The sequence below is a fragment of the Thunnus thynnus genome, chromosome 2 (assembly GCF_963924715.1).
Source record: "Thunnus thynnus chromosome 2, fThuThy2.1, whole genome shotgun sequence".
Classification (NCBI taxonomy): domain Eukaryota; kingdom Metazoa; phylum Chordata; class Actinopteri; order Scombriformes; family Scombridae; genus Thunnus; species Thunnus thynnus.
In genome coordinates, this window is record NC_089518.1 from 11,357,459 (window position 1) to 11,376,979 (window position 19,521).

The window sequence follows — 19,521 nt, forward strand, 5'->3', positions numbered from 1 at the left end:
ATACTCAAGTTAAGTAGAAATACCTCAAAAGTGTACAGCAGTAAGTAGTAAGCAGAGTAAATGTAGTTGCATTCCACCACTGCAAAATCTTTACAAAATCTCACTTTCATAATAATTCATTTAATTTCCAGCAAAGTCTATTTCACTACATTTACTCAAGAGCACTCACGCACACAAAAAACTGTTTGCTATCAGAAACAATTCAGTATTGCGGCATTGCAATTAATTACTGCTATTCAGTATTTTCATCCCTGACTGATCAGTGCAAAAAGATGCTTACAAAATCATTCTTTGAAAGTATGGCTGTATACCTGGCAAGTAGATGTGGAGTGTATATACACTGTCTGTTGTTTTTCAGAAAGAATACAAAATAGGACTTATTTGTGTTGGTGAGAAATTCTGTCGCTTTTGGCAGTGGCTGCTTGAGAGGAAAGTGTGACAGACACACTCCTCCTCTGGAAGGCAGACTGCCATGTGTGACTGTGTGCCTCTTGCCCATTTAGCTGGACTTGTCACAAACAACACTTACTCGCAAACACAAACTAATGTGTAAACACCAACACACATCCTGTATCTCTTCTTCTCAAAAAGCAAACACAAAATGAAAATCAGAAGTTACATTTCCAACCCCAGAAAACACAATTGGTACATGCAAATATTCTATTTGAACATATGCATCAAAACAAAACATAACTATCAATATTGACAATAAGATTTAACAATTCTTAAATATAATGTAGAATACAAATCAAAAGCCAGTCAATGCCATCTCACATTTCATTTTCTCTGTTTCTTTCTACACTTTGTGCCCACAACATGAGGGATCTTTGCTAGTAATCTCATAGATGAAGTTCTGCTTTCTCATTTCACCATGGGTTCAGCCTTTGTTTCCCTCCTATTTGCTTGGCAAAAGACTTTTCCGTTTCCATAAGGGAACATATTTTCTATTTACTCCCACTGATATATGGGATACTTCAGGGGTCAATTCTTGGGCCTATTTAATATATTTCAATCCAGTTTAATATTATAGTATCAGCAGCAGCTTTAGTTATATTTTTATGCTGATGACACTCTGCTTTATGTGACTGTAAAATCTAAAGATCTTCACAGATCTCTGCACAACTAAATGTAATGACAGTCAGGAAAACAAAGAAACAACAGTGGCTTCAGTTTCAGCCACCATCAAAATACATAACCTTTGTACACGACAAATATTTTCTAATCTAGGTTTGAAACTAGCTCTGACATTGTCTGGCCCATCACACCTATAAAATGTATCTTTTATAGGTGTGATGGAAGTCAATCTGTAACAGTTACACTTATAAAAAGGACCAATAGTAGTAAGTTACCTGACTATTAACCAGACTGCAGCCTTGAATCTTGCCAAAGCAGGTAGCAAGCAAAGAAAAGTATTGGCATCGTACCAACCTCTAATATTTTGTGTGACACAGGTACATGAATGTATCTGAGTCAAGCAAACAGGTTTAAAGTAGCACCAAACAATTTCAGCAGTTGCATCGGGGCTTCGATAATTTCAGACTGGTATATACCCATTTGGTTGACAGTATTATTTATTTTACTTTGTTAGCTTGGTATCACACAATGAATCACAAAGTTTGTTTTCAATCATTTCCAGGTAGAAAACCCCTGTGTCACGTACATACAATTTAATTGCATGGAGCAAACGGGGCAAGCAATAACTGAGATATACTCTCAACTGAAGAGAAAATGGTTAAATCTTGTGTATGGGGGTGCCGGGTAATGTGAAAGAGTGGAGAAGGGTTGAGGTTTTTCAGTGTGTGTGAGTGTATGTGTGTGAAACGTGTGCATGTGTAACTCATCCCACAGTCTTAGAGTTCAATCCACTTGGTAAATGGTCCATTTTGTTTTCCCCACAACCCCATATCGGCCCAGTCCAATTCAGTTTCACAAACATAAAAGAAAGACAACTCAAAAATACACTGCAGGTTTTACCCCACAAAACAAAACAAAGATGCTAGCAAAGCAACACTGTACATAAAATAAGCAAAGCAGAAACATCAGATGAACGTTGGACCACTGTGTTTAACTATATATCTTTAAAAGTTACAGTTATGGTTGTAAATGACAACAGAAAAAAACAAGTTTGCCGATTTCCCATATCTCCACCATTCAAATCAACCGCCAGTTGTCTACCCGGAAGTGACTGTTGTTGTTAGCATGACGTCACTATGATTCGGTCCATATGGAACCTGGGAACCAAGAATGCAAACATATTGGCAGGAAATGTGAACATAGGCAGCATATTTATTGGAAGGCCACAAAAACAAATATCAAATATATATGCAGATCACGCCAGGTGGAAGGCTTGTCAAACAGTATCTTGACACCTTACACCCACTTCACTCTGAATTTGAATGCTTCCTTCAGGCAGGTGCTACAGAGCACTCAAACCAACCAGGAACTTGTTTAGGAGGTGTTAAATGCATATCTTTTTTGATTGATTTTGGATTCTTCAGTATATTGCTGTCTAAGGCTGCTGGTGTTTCTTACGTAATAGTTGTATCATATTTTGCTATGTTTTATTTTTTATTGTATTTTAAACTGATATTTAATTGTGTTATATTTCCATGGACATGTAAAATACTGTAAGTTATGAATTCTATTTTACGTGATCTTAAAACAATGAAATAATCTTTAACCCCCATTTACTGCATGTGTTAAAGTCCTTAAGAAATATGCCCACAATCATGTAAAGTGTCTTTCTAAATGGAAAATGTCTGTTGTTAACATATAATAAAGGCATCCATGCCTTTATGTCCTACTGATTACTGCAGCATCTTATTTTTTCTTCTCAGTCAAAAAATTCTGCATTTGGTTCAGAGTGCAGCTGCAACATTCCTAAAACTAATGAGAGGTGACATATAACCCCTGTTTTAGTTTCTCAGAATAGATTTTAAGACTCCTTTAATCACTTCCAAGTTCTTAATATGACCTGGCACTTTCTTATATCTGTGACTAGTCAAATCCTTACCCCCTGACTGTGTAGCTTAGATCCTCCAACCATCCATAATTTCAAACCAAAAACTCCAGTTGTCTTTCAGCTCAGCACATACTATTGAGTTATAAAAAGGTTGTTAAAACATATTTGTTTTGATTGGCTTGTCCAAGTAAAAGGTGATTTTATGATTTTTGATGATGTAATTTTTCCTGTCTTTATGATATATGGTATTTTTTTTTATCACATCCACCCTCCTAAACACACTAATTCTTATTCTCCCCTCTCTCTCTCTTACTTACACACACACATACACCCACCCACCCACCCACACACACACACACACACACACACAGACACGCTGCTTCAAGCACTCTGTCAGCTATACAGCATACTGAAGTAAATACAGGCTACAGCATTCTACACACTAGATCTTTTGCAATATATATCAAGTTTTGAAAGCCAGATGACAGTGTTTTTGGATTGACACAGCTGATGCCTGAATTTCTGATCATTTACACAGCATAAAAGTACTAGTATTGTTTCCTCAGGAAACTTAATTTTGCCAGCGTGGAGCAGCTTCTGAAACAACATTTAAACAGCCTTGGGACATTGAAACTCTGCTCAAACCCAGCAAAATGCATAATAATGATATGAACAACATGAGCACATTTGTGCATTGTGGAATCACTTCAGTGCCTCCCATACACAACCAGTATTGATGAATTATACAAGACCTTGGAGGCAGTCACTAGACTGAAAATTTCTGCTAGTGCTGAAAAATCCTCCAACAGTTTCAGCCTGCATAGCAGTTTATATTGTTTGTTTTTCTTCAGGTTTGATTTTACAATAAAAGAGCACATAGATGAAATTTTATTTAACAGTCAGCTTGAAAACCCTGGATGTCAGATTGAGCAATCAACGTATATGTTCTGAATAATAGTTGTTTTATAGTCAAAAAAAGTGTTTTGCCCCCATAGGAGCCAATTGACTCTGCGATGTATATTATATCCCACAATATAAAAATGATTGGATGAAACAAACAACACACTTACCATGTAAAAACAGTTTGTCGGTAAGGTGTTACAGCAGATGCTATGGGTTAAAGAAATATCTATCATTTATACACTTTAAAGCCCTCTGGACAGCTCTACACTTTTGCAATGATTTCAGCAAAGTGGCCACAGTTGCAGGTTGCATGAGACCCTGCGAGTTAGTGCAACATTTTGCCATAGATTTCCATCACAAAAAAGGCTGTAAAACTGAGAAAAAATTGTCACACACATTTAAAAATTGCTCTTTTGAGTTCGAACCATTAGCTCTAATGCGTGTTTAAAAGCTTCCAACAGTGGTATCAAGAAATTAAATTTCACATGCATGACATGAAAGTGCTTCGCCTATTTTATGGCAATCTGCCTGTCTGACGATGAGATATTGTGTGAAAAGCTGACATCTTGATCTGAGAATGGCACAAGATGAAAGCTTGTTGAATGTCCAAGATGGAAAGGGATAACATGAATGTGCTTGGAAAACATCATTACTTGAGCATTAAATTTTGTTTTCATTTTGTTTAAGTGAAAAAACAAATTACCTGATAGATGCTAGATGTAAGGTGAGGGGGTTAGAAAAAAAAAGCATTATGAATTCACTCTTGGGACCACAAATATCCAAAAGCAACATTAGCATTGTAAGCCCTCACAACTAATACAAAGACCAAAGTACTGGTCAAATAGATTTGATTTGATCATGGTGCCTGATGAAAGATTATCAATCATGGCAGTTTCTGGGACATCTTGCTCTTGACCAAAGTGTTGGACAAACTGACATTGTCTTCCTTAGGTCACACTACTTGTGAGGTAATTCAATGGGGTATTTCATGGGAGCCCAATTCAGTCAACATAAGAAACAATGGAAACACTAAAATGATCTTACCTGCTTTTTTTTGTAAGATCTTAAGACCTAATAATAAAAAAAAATGTCAATCTTATCTCATCCTATTGGTCACATGAACATTTTTCGTACAATTTAAAAATTGCATCAAAGTGAGACCTCTTTTCAATAACATGCCTGCTTTCAGAAAATTATGATTTCAAGGCTAAGTGCAAGAATGCTCCGTCCCTTTGTCTTGGAGGAATTTATTCCTCATCTCTTCTTTTTCTCATCCCCCCTTTCACCTAATCAGGCCCGCACCAGATTTAATTAATTATTTGCCCAAACAAATAAATAGACCAATTAATCTGTTTTGGGCCAGGATTGGTGCTCCATACCTCCATTACAAGCCCAGCACTCTCTGGAGAGGAGCACCGAGACCTTGCAGAAATATAATAATGGTTGTAGATAATACCAGCCGGGCCCTGAGAGAGACATGCTGCTTGTTCTGCTGTTATTAGCCCCCTAAAATAAGATGGTGTTTTTTTGTCCCTGTGAAGAGAAGAAGAGGGTGATTATGATGGAGAGGGGATGCTGGCTCGGTGTAAAGAGGCCACAGAAGAGAAATTTGAGGTGTTAAAAAAGTGATGGAATAATCTTGCTCCTGGTCTTCTTCATCCTCATCTTCCCACTCACAGCTGCCGCCGCTGCAGGAACAGAACATGTTGTGCTGAGAGGGAGGTAACATTTCAAATTTTGTCTCGACTGATGCGACAGCAGCAAGGCACAGGCACAACTTTATGGACATTAAGACAACTCTGGAAATGTCTCAATTTATATCTATAACTATAGTAGCATGAAAATCACGTCTTTATCTTACCTTGCTTTATGTTTTCTCCTCCTCTCCATCTTTGTTGACACTCATTCCGTTTTTCTACTCAACCATTCCTTTACATTTCCTTCTCCTCTCCCTCCCCTTTGTCATCATCAATCTTCCATGCCCTGATCTTGTTATTCCCACACCTTATCATCTCCTCTTTCTCCATTACAGTACTTCATCCTCCCCTTCTCTATCATCCCCACCACTCCAGTCATCACAGAAATCACTACTCTGCTCTACTTAACCATTCCTCCTACATTTTCTTTTCGTCCTCCCCCTCTTTTCATCTCCCGTCACCGCCATCGACCCCTGGCTGCATTCCTTGTCTTCATCATCCCCATCATCACCCTCATCATCTCCCTCACAGTCCCCGCGGAGCAGTATTTGTATGTATGTACTGTACTCTATAAAAGCTGTATGCTAATGCAGCAGAAGGCTGCTGAGCATTACGGCGAGTGGACCAATTTCAGGAGTGCTTGGCCACATTTTATTACAGCTCATAAGCCCAAGGTCAGCTGCAAAAGATGAAGAGGCAAGAACGTCCCGTGCAGCACTCAAATCATTTATCACTGCTCCGGTCTGCTCTGCCTCTTTTTCTCGTCCCCCTGCTCTCATGTGCAGCCCACAGCAGTTCTCCACCTATGCTGTAATTTTTGTCTAAGCCTTTTTATCCTGTCATGTTCTCTCTCCACATCTCTCTTTATCTTTGTATCTTTCTCTCACATTTCTGTGTATGGTTATAATTTCCCCCCTCTTTACTTAATCATCTCTATTTATCCTCTTTCAATCCTTCTTCCTCTTTGTGCTGGAAAAACACATTTACTGCAAGCATATTTTCTGTGTATGCTCATAATTTTTTCATCACTTGTTGACTTTATGGCATGATTTCTTTTTATCAGAAAATGTATTGCCAAACCATTATACAAAATGTCAGTTTTCAAATGTTTACAAGTGTGTTGAAATATTACATTAGTTTTAAAAATATATTTTACAATATTGTCAGTATTACTGGCTAGCATGCACATAATGCATGCTAGATAAGTGTCTTCTAAAAGTTACATTTATCCACATTATACTATAACAATAAACCAGTTGTTTAGTATTACCAACTTCTCAGGTTAGGTGTTTTTTAATCTACAAGGAAACATTCCTGTTAAAACTATCTGCAAACTCTTCACTGTCATCATATTAGATTAGATTTTTCTACAATAACCACTATGGTTGTTATGTTTATGTTTTTATGATTATGTTTCAGCTACGTAGACACTTATATTGTGGATCTGGTTGAATAATGAAAAAGAATGTCGACATCCTTAATGTTTAACCAAGTTTACAGTAAAGCACCTTAAAGCAACTTTAAAGCAGTATTATTATTTTTGGCCTCTTGGGGGGTGCAGAACAAGCTGTAAATGCATCAATAGCATATTATCTCCTCAAAAAGCTATTATGGTGAACATGTTAGCAAAATACTTACTCATCCGACAGACACAGAGAGCAACATTATCGTTCATTTGGAGTCAGGTTTCTGTCCACCTGGTGATTGTAAGTCCGATATTCGCTCTCCTTGCAGCTCGGTTTTTGGTTTCCACCAACTCCTGAGGGAAATATCTGGCTCTCCATTTGCTTAGTGCTCAGTTTTGAGTTTTTTCCCTGGGAACAGCTGCCTCCTGTGGACTCAAACTGAATTAATGAGAGCTGTAAAACCAAAAGCATGAGCTAAAAGACACTAAAATGCTGTGTAGAGGAAAATGCAGAAAACTTCTCTTTGAGTTGTTCATTATGAGTGATTCCTTTGACATTTAATCCATTGTTAATGTTAAAATATTGATTAGTGCATTTTAACCAATGGGTTTAGAAGCTTTAACCTAACAACATGTGCAATTTATCCATAGCCCAGTCTCTGATGTCAGATATCTGGCTTTATACAGCCAACCACCAACTCCAACCACCTCCCCACAACTTTTTGCAATACAAAAGTCACACTTGATTGGAAAAAAAAACAACAACATTGCCAGCAAATTTATTCGCATCAGCAATTACAATTCTTCCAAAATGTATCTGGCAAAATAAATTAATAATATCGTGAAATCATGTCTGTATTCATTTGCAGTGGCCAAAGAGCCACGCCATAACACTACCAAAGTACTGAATATACAGTGTGTATATATATATATATATATATATAAATCTATGTAGGGCACACAAACATCTCTCATCTTATTCACTCAATTTGTTTGTCTCCCCTCCCTAATTTAGCCCCATCTTTCTCTTTCACTCTGTCTTTCTCTGTCTCTGCAGGGGGTAGTTAGTGTGATGCGGCTCCTCTGCAGCCACATCACAAGATGAAGCAACACACAGTGTGTTTTTACATTCGGGAGGGTAGTGTGTGTGTGTGTGTATGAGGGGGAGTGTGAAAGGTTTTTACTATTTTTTTGGTCAAATCAGAGGATCTGTGTGTGCTGAGAAGTGTGAATGGACAAGATGATTGTGACTCCTCACATGTGCATACGTACTGTATAATTGGATTGTGTGTATGTATGTGATTGAGGCATGCATGTGAGTAAAAGAAAAACTTTCTTGAGTGCTCTAGTGTTTTTCAATCCTGGTCCTAGGGCACCCTTTAGATGTTTCCCTCTTCCAACACACCTGATTCAAAAAATCAGCTTGTCATCAAGCTCTGCAGAAGCCTGATGATGCCCCTTCATTTTAATCACATGTGTTGGAGCAGGGAAACATCTAAAACATGCAGGGCAGGGGTGACCCAGGAGCAGGTTTGAAAAACACTGCTCTAGTGTAACAAATATGCAGTGTGTATATGTGTGTGTGTGTGTGTGTGTGTGTGTGTGTGTGTGTGTGTGTGTGTGTGTGTGCGTGCATGTCATTTCATTGGTCTACCACTTTCTAAAAGTGATGCTGAGAAAGCTTGACACTGAATGTGCGATAGTGACAGAGAGGGTGAGAGAAACAGAAAGAAAGACATGAGAAAGAGAGGAAGGGGGTGAGAGAAGGAGAGAAAGAGAGAGAGTGCTGACACGTTGGCTGGCCAGGTGCCACTTGTTTTTTTCAGGAGGTCATTTGGAAGCTCATCTGCTAAATGGGTGCTTTGATTCTTCAGCTCCAGCCGTCTCGTAATTATTATTATTGTCACGGCTAAAGCTCAGGCATAATAGCTTGTAGCCTCTGCTGCTAAATGACTTAACACAGGTGAGAACATTTCCTGCTGCGACCCTCCCAGCCTCTTCACCTCCATTTTGATCTTCTTTTCATACTACCTCCACATTAAACCAGCTACATTTATAAACATGTTTTACATGTGAGCACATTTTTAGGTCAATCTCATTAAGAGCTCTGCCCACACTAAATCTGAATCAGAGTCGTAAGATGAGGAGTGAACTAGGATGGGTTGTTGAAGAGAGTGATGGCATTAGGGAAAAAACTGTTCAGGTGTCTGGTGGTCTTGGTCCTGATGGACCAGAACTGGCTCAATGGACATTTTCTGATGAGGTAGTGAGCTGGGCATGATGGGTCTGCCACTATCCTACTGGCCCACTTCCTGGCTCTGGCATGGTGCAGAACACTCAACGGGCACCTGTTTCCTGGCCCATGAGCCACCTGGCTGTTCGCTTGATGTGTTCCATACTGAGTTTGGTGTGGGCAGAGGATGCGGTGTACACACAGTGATGGAAGAGGTGAGGGCACTCTTGATGGTAGCTCTGTAGAACTGGGTGCGAACTTTCATCTTGTGGTCTGAGGAAGAACATCCTCTGGTGAGCTTGCTTGATGACATTGATGAGTGTGTCTCCCATTTCAGGTCACTGGTGATGCTTGTACCCAGAAACTTAACAGACTCCACCACCTTTACAGCTGTGTTGTTGGTGAGTAGTGGGGAATGTGAGGATGGATATTTCTGGAAGTCCATGTCCATCTCCATCATCTTGTTGACACTGACACACCATGCTGTAAGCTGTGACACAGTGTTCCTGTAGGCCAACTCATAATTGTCATGGATGAGGCCTAGGACTGTGGTGTCATCAGCAAACTTGACCAGCTTGATGGAGGGTGGCTGGAGGTCCAGTCATTGGGGTACTGAGAGTACAGATACAGGGGGGCAGACAGGTGGGTGCCAAGCTGTATCCGTTGTTTCCTGTTGGTCAGGAAGTCTGTATTCCACTTGCAGATGGGGCAGGATACCTGCAGCTGCAGCAGCTTGGTGTGCATATGGTCAGGGAGGATACTATTTAAGGCTGAATTGAAGTCTACAAACAGAGCCCTGACATAGGTGCTGAGCATGTCCAAGTGCTGCAGTATTTGATGGAGGCTGAGATTAACAACATCGTCTATGGAGCAGATGGCTCTGTTATCGAACAGTAGAGAAGAGGGAAGACCAGACGGGGGTCTGTGATTGGTTTGAGGAAGGACAAGTTGAGTCTTTTGAAACATGGCGGATGTCAGAGCAATGGGTCTGTAGTCATTCAGACACGTAATTCTGTCCTTCTTTGGAACTGGGATGATGGTTGATGCTTTGAAACAGGGTGGCACATGACATTCAGAGATGGACTGATTGAAAATGCATGAGAACAGTGGTGAGACCTGGGTGGTGTGGTGCCTCAGTGTGGCTAGGGAGACACCATCAGGTCCTGGGGCTTTCCTTGAATTCAGCCATGTGAACAGCTTATGTACGTCCTTCTCTGTGAAGGTGAGAGATAAATGAGAGTGGAAGGGGAGGGGGTTGGGGTCAGGCAGGCAGTCCACAGTTAAGGGTTCTGGATTGTATTCCTGAGATGGGGTGGAGGTAGGCTGATGGTCTTGAGGTGAAGGGTTTGGCCCAGACAATGGGCGATTAGGAAGGGGACCTCTCAAATCTAGTGTAAAAGATGTTTAGTTCTTCAGTCAGTTCAGGGGATGGAGTGGTTGCAAGGCTTTTCTTGTATCTTGTAATTTGTGATTGTCCTGAGTGTGTTCCAGACAGCTGGAGGGTCATTGGTGCTTGAATCACATTCCAGCCTGGCTTTGTACTCCTCCTTGGCAGATTTGATGGCCCTCTTGAGGTTCTCTCTAGCCAGCCTGAATGTATTCATGTGACTTTCCCTGTACGCCTGTTCTTTATGGAGATCTCTGAGCTTTTTGGAGATGCAGGGCTTGTGGTTATTGTACCTTACGATGGTTTTGATTCGGAGGCAGATCTGCTCACAGAAGTTGATGCATACAGGGTCAGCAAATGAGCTGTTGTTGTCCTCAGGGCCTCTCAGAGACTCCCTGTCAGTGGACTCTTGTATGCAGTCCTGAAGCATGTCTGTTGCCTCTGGAGTCCATCTCCTTACTGTAGTCCTGGATGGTTTAGCCCACTTTGATTGCTGTATGTATGTCAGGACCATCTGTACTATGCAGTGATCTGAGTGTCCAAGGGGTGTGCGGGGGTGGAGTGGTATCTGTGTTTGATGGTAGAGTAAAAGTGGCACCATCACATGTGGCGCACAACACCAGCTGTTTGTAGCTTGGTGTGAGAGACTACGAGTTGAAATCTTCCATGACAAGAATTACCAAGTTCAGCCGAGAATTTTCCACGCAGGAATTTGCATGTGTTGTGCTTCTCAGACAGGGGCTTGCAGGGGGATGTAAACACCCATGAGGATGGCAGACAAGAATTCTCTCAGGGGGTAGTATGGTTTGCACTCAATAAAAACTGATTCCAGGATATAAGAGCAGTGTTGGTATGTTTTTACTGCATCCGAGCACCACTTGTTATTGATGTAAAAACACATATCTCCTCCCTTTGATTTCCCACATTCTGCTGTGTCCCAGTCAGCTCTAATAAGTTGGTAGCCGGATAAATCCACACTAAAAAGCCTTAAAAAGAGTAAAACAAATAAAAGTTTGTCATAGTCGTTAGTCGTCTTTCATTTGAACAAACAACAAAACTGTGCATGTGAAGGAGTGAGACTGAGTCTCCTCTGAACCTCCATCCTGTTGTCTATCGTCTCACATCTCATATTGTGTGAGTGTGTTTACATGGACATTAGTATCCTGCTTTTGAGTCTTATCCTTGTTTTGATCTTATTCAGAATTTGACTGTGCATGAGATCATGAGAAAACTGGTTATTCATATCCCCCTATACACGATTCTAACAGTGTCTAAGTTTCTGATCACCTGTGTGCAGTTGTGTCTTGATTCCACAATATCTCAGCCATGGAACTGCAAAATGTGTTTACATGCCATAGTATCCCTGTTTCTATTGGAGTACTCCAAGTAGCATATCCAGGATTCTGAAACCAAGATATGACATGTGCAACACATATCTCCAAAAAAAAACAATTATATCCAGGACACTAGTGTGCATATAAATGTTTTTGTTTTAAGTTCTTTAACTCGCAATTTTGCGGTTCTTACTTACATATTTTTCTGTTGAGAGACAACTTATCAAACAGACCAGAATTGTGATTCTTATCTCATAAAATTCTGAATCAATCCAGCCGACCAAACTTCCTGGGTAATTCTACATATAGCATCCATTTTACAGGGTAATGCAGCGATGGCCATGAAATCAGCTTTATTTATGTATTTCTTGGAGTTGGTGATTATTTAATGTGGTCTAACCTTAATGAGGTGTCAAATTGACAAATTTGGCTCTGAAGAGCACGTTTGGTTTGATAAGTAATTCCGACAGATAGCTAAGATATTCCAAGCTCATCAAATGGGCTGATGGTAAATGGACTGCATTTATATAGCAGCCTTTCTAGTCTTCTGACCACTCAAGTGCTGTACACTACATGCCACATTCACCCATTCACACACAAATTCATACACTGATGGCCGAAGTTGCCATGCAAGGTGCCTGCTCATCAGGAGGAGTTTCTAGTCATTTTAATCATTCACACACACACACACGACACAGTGTTTGGGAGCAATTTGGACACTTAGACATGCAAACTGGAGGAGCCGGGAATTGAACCACCAATCTTCTGATTAGTTGATGAACCGGTCTACCTGCTGAGCCACAGCTGCCCCATCAGTTTTGAAAACAACACTGAGCCATCAGCTTGGCAGGCTACATTTTTCCAATTTCTGAGTAGCACAGATTTGTATAAACCAGTGATTCTCAACTGGTGGGTCACGACCCAAAAGTGGGTTGCGGACTCATTCTGGGTGGGTCGCGGACAGCTGGTCAAAAATAAATAAATAATATTCAATGCGCATCTGATGTTGGACTTGTCTTTTATTTTGAAAAAAAAAAATTTTGACAGGCATGCATCAGAGACGTGCAGCAGTCTTGCGCTGTAGCCATGGTAACCATCATTTGATAAACGTTCACTTTAAGTTTGTGTTGATGTTCGGACGCAAGATGGCGAAGCGCAAATATGACCCGAAGTACTTAAAATGTGGATTTTCGTACACTGAGGATAAAAAGGGACAGAAACCCCAGTGTGTGATATGTAGTGAAGTGCTTGCAACTGAGAGTATGAACTGTGAAAGTACAAAAAAGGCGTTAATTATTTGAGATTGTATAAAATCATTTAAAAGGTAGATTTTTTTTTTTTGCATGTACAGGTTTAAGGTGCTTGGCTGTTCATGAGTCTTTTGGCTTGTGGAAAGAAGCTATTGCACATTCTGGCTGTTTTAGCTTTGATGGAGTGATATAAGTATATAAGTGAAAAAATCTAATTTTGTGGGCTTATTTATTTTGTGCAGTTTTGGTATTTATTTTAGTTTACATTTAGTTGTCATGGTCCTCCTCAGTTTCTTAATAATGTGCTCTGAAATGCACTTTCTACATGTAAATGTATGAATTTATGTTAAAGAAAGATGACATGTGTGTTTTCAAAGGATATATTTGAAAAATAAATTTGCTTGGTTTGAATTCTATAAAAGTGGGTCACAACTTAATGACCATGGGAAAATGTGGGTCCCGGGGTCAGACCAGTTGAGAACCCCTGGTATAAACCATCATCTCCTGTGATATTGAATTTTTTCGATCAGTTGATGAGATGATTGGAACATTTTTTTAATGACCCACCATCACAGGTTTTCAAAAGTGCAATATTGTTATAATTTTCCAAAATGATGACATGACAAGACTCATTACCTGCAGCACATGACTTATTGTGAACTGCTCTTAGTGACTTAGGAGTTCTCTGTACTACCACTAACTCTTTACAGACTTGGAAGATAGTTTTAGCACTAAGATACTTTGTGAGTTACTCTTAGACCAAAAACATGTTTCTCCCAACTCACCTAGTTAGAAGCTACTTTTACTTGAGGATCTTTTGTGAATGCAGCCCCAGATCAGCCAAGATCCAGTGTATGGATGAAGTGAACAACTCTGGGGAGAGAGAGTCACCCACTCGCTGTGAGACCTGGAGAGCCTTGCTGTGCTGACCAGCCCCCACATCACAGGAAGTACACTCACTATCTTCTGCTACCCACTTGCACAGTCTCACACACTCCATACACGTCACCTTTTTCACAAACACACACATGTACTTTAAACACATGAAGCTTTACTAATGTACCTCTCAGATCCAGACCCTCCTCCCCTCCATGTCACCACCCCTGGCAATGCCCATTCTTGTTATCTCTCCATCTACCTCACCCTGTCATCTCCCTCCTCCCCCTCCTCCCACTTCCCTTTTCTCTCCAGCAGCACCCCTCAGAGATTGAAGCTCTCGTTTGATAGCACAGCCAGAGACCAACCGCACGGGAGCACCAGGGATGATGCCGATGAAGCTGGCCTATCTAGGCCACAGTGAGCATACACTCTCATCTAGTGCTCTCTAATTAGAATTCACTGATACTGTAGGTTTCCAGGCGCTTGAAAGAAAGCCTTCTATAGATAGAATGAGAAGAATGTCTAATTAAGGTCTCATTCTTCTCTGAGTCTGATTGCATTGCATTTTCCTCTCCCCCTCACTCTCTCCAATTATGAAACCTGTGCTGGCCTTTCGTCGATCCATGTGGGCTGGGGGGTTTTCTTGCCAGTACTGGGGTGTGAGGAGACTTATAACAATGCTGGTGGAAGATCTGCAGGGCCAAATGCGTGGGCAGGTGAGAGGAGCATTTGTGTTTGTGTGTGCATGTGAGTGTCCATGAAATAATCAGCAAAGATAAATGAGTATGTGTTGTGAGTATTCTTTATTTGAGGTTGCATTCAACTCATAATGAGTTTACATATGCAGAAATGTCAGTATACTAAACAAACATCTGCCAACCAGCTGGCACAACTAGCAGCCTGTAATGATCCTGTCACTGTCCTGTCATTCCTGTCCCTTTATTGTGTTATTTTCTTGTAGTCCCATTGTTTCCTGTACTCCTCCCCAGCCGGCTTTTCCCTCCACAGCTGCCCAGCATCAGCCTCGCCAGCCCTGCCATGCTCCCAGTGTTTCCCCCAGCCAAACAGCCCCTTGCGTGTTCTAGTCACTTGTTCCCTATTCCCTGGTTAGTTCAGTTTGAATCTAAGTCCTGTTGTTCAGTTCAGTCTTTGTTGGATCATCTCTTCTGTTTAGCTTTGCCTTCCTGTACTCCTGAGTCTTGTTCCTGAGTTGAGGAATAAATATTAATTTTTCAGTTCCTGTTGCTTGCTGTCTCCTGCATTTGGGTCCACCTGCTCCAGTTCTTGTAACAGAATGATCCAACCAGCCATGGACGCAGCAAAGACTGACTAGCTTCCTGTTTACCAGCCTTTAATCCATCCAAATGATTCTGATGGTGAGCCCATAACCAAGTTTTTTTGGTCCAATTATGAGAAGAACCCAGCTCTGGCTAAGAGGTTGATGGCAGTTCACTGGGAGTCCCCCAGGAGCCTAGTATGGAACAACTGAGGTCATCCCTGAAGTCCAGCAATCACCCTTTGAAGGGTCTCACCTTCCCGTTTTTATGGGGTATGGGGAGTCTCCAAAAGGAGGTGTGGTCCCCATGAGTCCCGACACTCCTGGCTTTCTCAGCAGCCTAGCACCACAGAATCTCTGTTGCCCAGCACTACAGAGGCTCCACTGCCTAGTGCTACTACTGAGGCCCAGCCTGTTCCTGTGCTGCAGCAGTTATCTGTTCCTGTGCTGCAGCAGTCCTTGGTGTCTGAGCTGCTGCAGTCTCCTGTTCCAGCTGAGCTGCAGCAGTTCCCTGTTCCAGAGCTGCAGCAGTTCCCTGTTCCAGGGCTGCAGCTGTCTACTGTTCCTGTGCTGCAGTGATCCACTGTTCCTGCTGAGCTGCAGCAGTTCCTGTTCCTGTGCTGCAGCAATCTGCTGTTCCTGAGCTTCAGCAACCCCCGTACTTGAGCTTCAGCAGTCACCAGTACCTGTGCTGCAGAAATCTGCTGAGCCTGAGCTGCAGCAGACATCAGTACCTGTGCTGCAGTGGTCCTCAGTCCCTGTGCTGCAGCCTTTGCAACCTTTGCAATTAGCAACTAAAAGACACCACAAGAATAATTGTTGCAACTAGCTTTCACTATGCCAAACAATCATTTAGGTCTCTCTTGAAAAAGAGATTTTAATCTCAACCAGACCCAGTTAAGGATATAGACAAAAACAATAACTGCAACTAGCAGCCAACTAGCCAGTAGGTTTCCAAGTGCGCAAAGGAAAGCCTTCTATAGATAGAATGAGAAGAATGTCTAATTAAGGTCTCATTCGTCTCTGAGTCTGATTGCATTGCATTCTCCTCTCCCCCTCATTCTCTCCAATCATGAAACTTGTGCTGGCCTATCGTTGATCCACATGGGCTTGGGGTTTTATCTTGCCAGTACTGGGGTGTGAGGAGACTGATAACAATGCTGGTAGGAGATCTGCAGGGCCAAATGTGTGGGCAGGTGAGAGGAGCATTTGTGTTTGTGTGTGCATGTGAGTGTCCATGAAATAATCAGACAGAGAAGATAAATGAGTATATCTTGTGAGTATTCTTTAAGAGCATGTGAGGTTGCATTCAACTCATAATGAGTTTACATTGTCAATATCCTAAACAAACTTCTACCAACCAGCTGGCACAACTAGCAGCCAGCTAGCATCTCATTTCAAGAAACACAGCCGCATGTATTTGTACAGGCTAACAATATCACAACACTCACTAATAAACCAGCTGACATAACCACAACAGGACCTACACTTGGCAACCAACTAACTCCTCACCCACCACTAACAACCAGCCAACAATCTTTGCAACTAGCACCTAAAAGACACCACAAGAATAAGTGTTGCAAGTAGCCATCACTGTGCCAAACAATCATTATCACTCTTGACAATATCACCACCAATGGCCAGGTCTCTCTTGAAAAAGAGATTTTAATCTCAACCAGACTTTTAAGGATAGAGACAAAAACAATAACTGCAACTAGCAGCCAACTAGCCAGTAAGTGCTCAATAGAAAGCCTTCTATAGATAGAATGAGACGAATGTCTAATTAAGGTCTCATTCTTCTCTGAGTCTGATTGCATTGCATTCTCCTCTCCCCCTCATTCTCTCCAATCAATATACAGACTTACTCCTCATATCTCCATCTGATTTTGTGTTATTCCTCTCTCTCGTAGACCAACTTGGGGTCATATCAGGATCACGGATCTGGTTATGACCCCAAGATGAGGCCCACTGAGCCTGAGAGGCAACACACCTAATATTATCCACTTCTTAAAAGTTGCACATTCAGTTGTGGGGACCATAACCACCACTAAAGCTAAATCAGCTAAATCAACACCATAGAAAAGTAATCAATTAATCAAATTCAGCACATACAGTGTGATACAGAGAACCAAGACACTTGTTTTCAATCACTCTGACATTTAATAATTCACTGGCATTTGCGCACACTTAATAAAAGTGGCTACCACTTTTATCAACTCAAGAACACTCTCATTGTTGGTGTCCTGTCCTGATTGAATTGTCAATCAATTGGGAAGACCGTGAAGACTTTGACAAATGAGGCAAGCTAGGCAGCAGTCAGTCAATAAGCAGGGTAATCTGACCGATATGTGGCACTCAATGTCAATTTAACATACAATAATGAAAACATTTCCTGGATCATCAAACTGTTTGTCTTAATCAACAACTATTTAAATTTCATCAACATTCATAATTTAAGTGAAGGTTATTTAGTTCAATGAGGAAGACTACATAAGGTTCTACGTCTTCATTCATCATGGCCCTCATCCATGCTTGCCTCTATTGTAATACAGTTCAAGCGGCAAGTCTTTGCTTGTTTACAGTGTCCAGTCAAGTAAACCTAAAATTCTCTTTGGGGGATATTTACTGAGAATTTGCAGCCTTTTTTTAAAGTCAAATTGCATACCAAGGTTTTACACAGGTAAAATGGAAAAAAGTGCCACCACTGAAAATTGTATGCTTGGGTTCATGCAGCATATAGTTTAAGGTGTTCCTGTGTGGGGGTGCAAAACATGGGAGGAGGAAATTCAAACAAATAGGCACTGCACTTGACTCATCACCGCAGATTGACCACGGCGGCAGAGAAAAGTGAAATGTAATGTCTGGGAAAAGCTTGTGTAACATCTGCGCCCCTATTTTGTCAGACATACACAGAGTCATAGAGACTAGCTCAGAGAAAGAAGAGAAAGAGAGAAAGTGAGACAATGTCTCAACTGCAGCATAAAAGATACATTATAAAGTTACAGTAGTTCTCTGTCTAGCACAATAACACAAGACAAAAGAGCAACAATGCAACAGTCTGTAATTGTTTTTAATTGCTCGCATCAGGTACAGTTTAATGCAATATGACTTATGCAGTCTATAATATTTACTTAACTTAGTTTAATTAATCTAGTCAAAGGAGTTTAAAAGTTTTACCAAAGATCGATTTTTTCATAACTGTGAAATATCAAGTTCTGCGGTAGAAAGCACTTTTTTGCACTCTATTGCTTTCCAGACATGTGTAAACATGTCTCAAAGAGCGTAGTATCAGATCCTATTTAGCTGCATTTGCTCATTTACATCTATGGTTGTAGTAAATACCCCATTAAACTGAAAAGTTGCAGTTGATGCCATCCGGTATCAATGTTGTCATTATTATTAAACATTATCTTTAAATAAATAAATTAAGATGGAGTTTATACCAAAATCTCATTTGTGTTTTTCTAACAATGCTTTAAAGCACTGGTGATTTAAAGCAATGCAGTGATATATTCTGCGGTCAGGTGCATGCGCTCTTACTGTGAGATAGCATTAGTAACCTTTGATGCCATCGTGCTACCCAGCAGCATAATTCATTCAATCTTTTTCTGTACTCACTTACTATTACAGTAAGTGGAGGGTTGAGCTGCAACCATTCCCATTATGCATTTTGACAAAATCAATGAAATATCCCAAGTTGACAGTCCATCACATTCAGAGGTAGAGTTCAAGCACAGGAATCAAGATCCCCATCTTTGCTGGAATTGTTTGCCAAATTCTACTCCCTTTTACTAGAAAAATAACTGGGAATCTAGGATTTTTAGCATACGTGCACCTGTGTGTGCATTTAAGGACTAAGGGAAACAGCACATCACTTCAGTCTCCACTGGCTACCTCAGAATTCAGTTAAAGATCCTACTCCTGCTGTATAAAGCTTTTAATGGCCTGGCTCCACAGTGTATATCAGACATGCTCTATATTTACAAACCCAGCAGAACTCTCAAGTCTCAAGGCACCCACTGTTTCTCCTTCTTGTCCTTCTGGTGAGATTGCATTCAGTATGTGTTCACCTAAAAGCACCAATCAGCCTGCTGATTTAAGACTTAAATTTACACTGTTCATTTTAAAGCAGTTTCAAGACCCTTTTATCCATGTTCATTCTCATAATTGTCACGATTACAGTTCCTATGTATCT